Source organism: Sinocyclocheilus rhinocerous, unplaced genomic scaffold (assembly GCF_001515625.1).
Source record: "Sinocyclocheilus rhinocerous isolate Xijiao unplaced genomic scaffold, SAMN03320098_v1.1 scaffold445, whole genome shotgun sequence".
Classification (NCBI taxonomy): Eukaryota; Metazoa; Chordata; class Actinopteri; order Cypriniformes; family Cyprinidae; genus Sinocyclocheilus; species Sinocyclocheilus rhinocerous.
In genome coordinates this window covers 98,773-103,983 of record NW_015645566.1, presented here as the reverse complement: position 1 = coordinate 103,983, position 5,211 = coordinate 98,773, and the positions used below count along the sequence as shown (strand labels likewise).

The 5,211-nt window shown below is 35.7% G+C and overlaps 1 pseudogene; it reads right to left on the bottom strand.

Moving 5' to 3' along the window:
* Window positions 1–3,150: 3,150 nt before the first annotated feature.
* Window positions 3,151–4,916, bottom strand: LOC107706717 (uncharacterized; annotated as a pseudogene).
* Between the last annotated feature and the right edge of the window lie 295 nt (window positions 4,917–5,211).

Genomic DNA, 5,211 nt, shown 5'->3' with positions numbered 1-5,211 from the left:
CCAGGACGCATCCTGGGAAAATGGCATGTTTGGTCACCCTAATGTTAACAAAGATATGACAAAGATTTTTGGTACACATTATCGTTAGGGTGTCTAGTATTAATATATGCATTCACATATATTTAGTTTTGTTGAGTGTGGTCATAGAATGAGTAAACATCTTGATGGTCACAATAGTGACCGGTGGGATAACCGTGAACTTAGATATACAATATAAATCCAGTTGTAGTTGTTAGTGAAAATTGCACTGAAATGTTGCGATGACAAAATACTGCACTAAATCAAAAATTCAAATGTAAGAAATAAGTTACAATATTGCTGTTGTAATACTGGTAGCACTAATATAAAAATTAGTGATATATTAATAATATAAAAAAATGTATGATGTATGTTACAAAAAAGTAACAATTTTGAAATGTTGATGGTTGTATTTTTTTTTCTCTTTTATCTCAGTGTTCCTATCATAGCATAAGGTTTTTTTATGCATAATAGTAACCATAGAATGTGATCAAACAGTTTAAAATAGCTGGGCTAAGATATATAATCATTTTTATGACTGCAGAAATATGTTAATTCAGTACACACATTATCTCACCAGTCACAATTGTGACCGACCATAAAACAATTTTTCATACACCCTTTTTCAAAAAAAAAAAAAATATTATTATTTCAAAGGGTTACCAATGACACATCATTTGGATATTTTAATGTCTGGGGAAAATTTGGGATTAAATGGGTTAAGTCCATTGTATTTTTTTATTAACCTTTACAAATTGGCGCCGTCTCTTCCTGTTCTAACAGTACATGATATCTGTCCACACCTCAGAGTCTGCCTTTCTTTCCATGTTGATTTTTATTGAACACATCGGTCTAAGAAGCAAGAGTCTGGAAATCCTAGTTTAACTTGTCATGTGACAAATCAGATCTTCAGTTAATTTGGCCAATCGAATCATTTAAAGCCGTTCACACCAAGAACAATAACTATAATAAGAACTATTTTAGCATCCACACCAACAGACGATAACGTTCATTTTATTATAAGCATGCGTTGCATTTATATTGTCTGTCATTTAAATGCTCAAGCTCTTTAAAGTCTGGTGGATTCTGATTGGCTGTCAATGGTTTTTATTGTTCATCAGCTGTGGAAAATAAATAGTTCTGAAAGAGATATCAATGATATTGTTCCTCTGTGTCATTAAATGTTAAATAGCTGCGGTGTGAACTCATCCTTGGTGTGAAGAGGCCTTCAAACTGCTTACAACAATACCGGCAGCATGTTTAAAAGAATTAATATTAATATAGCTTGAAGAATACAGATTTTTCTAATGCTGCTTTCCTCTCATTCCGTTAAACTTATACACAAAATTCTGCCTTTCTCTGCCTATTTATCTTCATCTTATTCCTTTACTCCCCTCACTCACTTACACATTCTTTTGTGCTCTGTTGTAAGGTAGAAACTGAAAGTTTGCATGATGGACTTTTCGCAGACTCTGAATCTGATGTATACAAATGAACTTAGAAGCCTGCGAGAGTTGCCAAGGAACTTGAGCTTGAAGTATATAATTATAACTGTCTTAATTTGTTTAAACAACAATAATAATTAAACATGGGGTCAATATATATTTTCTTGTTTTACAGCTGAAGACCAAAAATGCAAAGAAAATCAGTCACAGCAAGCCAGTCAAACCAGTCCTGTTGGGGATGAGGAATGAACATGGCCTTCTTTTGCCCAAACAGAAAAGACAGACAGAGAGCTGAAAAGTGCCAAGGGAACTGCAAAGCCAATGGCAACCTGGGAGCAGAGGCGTCACACTTATTTGTCCATATATGGTCATTTATGACAGGATCTTCCGGGTTCTTGTGGTGAACAAACAGATAATCAGTTAAAGATTTATTTGTCCCCACTCAATAAAACTGCAACAACAGATTGCATCGTGGGGTTAACCTGATGCAGCAATAAATTTGATTACAGTGATTTTTTTTCCAACACAGGCATAATGTTCCCATTGTAAACATTGCTTACACTAATATTAATTAATGTACAATATTTAAACTCAAAAGTTTGCTTATACTAAGTGAAAAATAACTGATAAAATTCAAAATGTTTCCTTTACCAAAAAAAAAAAAACACATACTTATACAAATATTCAAACATGCAGTATTTTTCTACTATTGAAATTGGCTTCTCTAACATTTACAGTGTATTAAAGGTAAATAATTAATCACTTATGTGTTTTCTGGAAATTAACCCTACAATATTTCCATTATAGCTCTGCCAGTTGAACTATAGGAATATAAAAAATAAATAAATGAATAGATAAATAAATAAATAAATATTATTTATTAATAACATTATGAATCACATATTTTGAATTCATTTCCCAGTGTTTATTGATATGTCAAACTTTTCCAAAACAAACCTAGTGCCCAGAACAGCATTCTCTCTCTGGTTTGTGCCACTATGAAAAAAAAAGCAGTTGATTATAAAAATGTATTTGCATAGAGGCAATCAATTAGAGTGAAACATAACAACTTAAAACAATGACTGACTGATAAAGTAATTAATGGGTACACAGAAACAAATATTTAACTAAGAAATATGCAATAGAAAAAACGTTAAAAAAAATATTGTCTAATATTCAAAAATAAAAAGATAATTTGTTTACAGAAAACGTTATAAGTTATAAATACCCAAAACAGAAAAAACAACCATAAATTATAAAAACTTCACAGAACTTTTGCTGGGACATGAAGTGACCTGAGAAAAAACAACATCTGGAAATGACCTTATCAGGGGCACAACCCACACCAGAAGAACAGAATTTTCCTCAGATTTGAGATCTTTATTTTTGGTCTGTTCTACTGATATGAGACTGAGGTCATATTTCCAATCGCACCGGGACTGTACAATTGATACCAAACATGAAAGGGTTATGCTTATGAATTCTGAAGATATAGTAAATGCATGATATAAGTAACTATACATATAACATGCATTTACTATATCTTCAGAATTTTACAGTCCCCTCCTTCCTTCCTGAGCAGATGGCCCAGGCCATAAAAGTTGACTTAGGGGTTTCAAGAACTCAAGTTACTAAACTTGAGTTTTTGACACCCCTAAGTCAACTTTTATGGCCTTGGGCCATCTGCTCAGGCAGGAAGGAGGGGCCTAAGAATGGGTGAAGGGATAGATGGGCAAATGGTCTTTCTCCCAGATCTTCCTGTCAGATTAGAAATGTTATTGTTTTGTTGTATGGCATGTGTGTTGCGTGAGTTCCTGATTTTTGGCTTTTTGAAAAATCCAATACAGCCAGTACATTCATTTCCTGTATACATCATTAATGTTGACAATAGTTCAGAATAGTTAATGCCTTTCATTTTCTCTGACATAAGCCAACTATGCAAATCTAAAATTTCAATAAGATCTTTTAAGACATGTCTAGGGGTCTTATGAAGACGAAGATCTAAAATCTCTTGTCTTGCTGCTGTAAACAAATCTTGTGCATATGTTCTACAGGCTAAATCACGCTCGATGGTACGGGTCTGATTGAAAATTGTATGGCTGATCGTGAGAAGCGCCTGCACTTCAGATCTGACTGCTTTGATAATGTTTTCATTACTATTGGTGATATGCTGGAAACCAGTGGCCATCTGATTTGCCAACCATGTTGAGAGTTGAGATTGTCCAGTAATTTGGTTAGTATTTGCTATGGAATTGGCTGAGCCAAAAAGGCCTGCTTTATTACCAAATAAGTCTCGTTTGGTGCGGACAGACGGTATTTGGACTGCAAGTCTAGTTTTTTAATCAGAAAGTAAATCATCGATGCGTGACTGTAGCCATGTACAAGTTTTGTCATTAAAGCTACAGTGCTTTACATAAGCAGACAAAATATTAGAGATATTGTATGTCACATGTGTCATTACAAGATTAACATCATGAAGCAAGGTTTTATTAACATTTTCTTTGATTAGACACCGGCAGGTGGGGGATGTAATTTTGGACACTGTGTGGGTTTACTATAGCCACAAGTAGTTAGATTAAAGCAATGATGTAAAGTCCATTAAAAATTATTAGGATTTGTGAAATCATCCATGTTTGTTTCACACCTTCCCACACAGTATGTACCTTCCTTTCGGCTTGTCCAAACAAATGTTTTTAATGTATTATCAATTAATGGTTGTGTCAAATTGAAAATCATTTCTGTAAATTTTAGGTGTGTGTTGTTAATGTGTTACTGAGGGTCTGCACCAATATGTTGCTGGTTCTAGATCCTTGGTGGAGTAACACATTTTAGGATCTGCACCATTGTTGTTGCCTTCATACATGGTGTACATCTCTGAGTCTGGATATTCTTTTTCTTGGAACCAGCCAGTAATGTTATGGAGAAAATGTGGTGCACCTGTGTATCCTGTAATGTTACTGTCTGGGAGATGGGTAGACCCTGTCTTACAGCAAATTTTTGTTGCACAATTTGGTTCCGGTACTAATCCGGGAAGCCATGTGACTGTCTTTGTATGTGATCGCTGTGTATGGCCCCTTGGTATATTTCCATACCCATCTCCCACATCCTAGGGTGTGTGTGAGGGTGACTCGTTGTCCCAATTCGATGCAGGTGGGTCCAGATACTGTCCTGGAATCCGGCCTCCATGGAATTGCAGTGACTGTCCTGAAAGGAAAAAGATCATAATTAATTCAATGAACCTTTAAACAGTTTGCATTGGGACATGTGGTACCATCTTAATTTCCTTCTGATGGTCACGGCCACACAGCTGTTACAAACAGCTTTGATTTCATAGGGTCCATGCCATCTAGGGCAAAACGCATTTTGTTTCACAAAAACACGCACCATCACAATGTCTCCTTCTGAAAATTTTGTTTCAGAGTTTGGGTTGAACTGTGCATCATTCATCAAGTCAGACTGCTGTTGCTTTAGTGCAGCCTGTGTGTACCACAGCTTCAATCTTTCTCGCAACTGCATCAACACAGTTTGTTGAGTTGCGAGCATGAGGAGCCCCAAGTCTGCAGGGGAGATCTCTGGATCAATGGGTAACTTCATCACCCTTCCAGTCATAAGTTCATATGGGCTAATACCCGTGGCTTTTGATGGAGTTGCTCGCAATACAGTTAGAACCGTGGGTAAGGCATCAATCCACCTGTTCTGGTGTTGTGCTATTTGTTTAGTGATATTTTCTTTGATGGTGCGATTCACA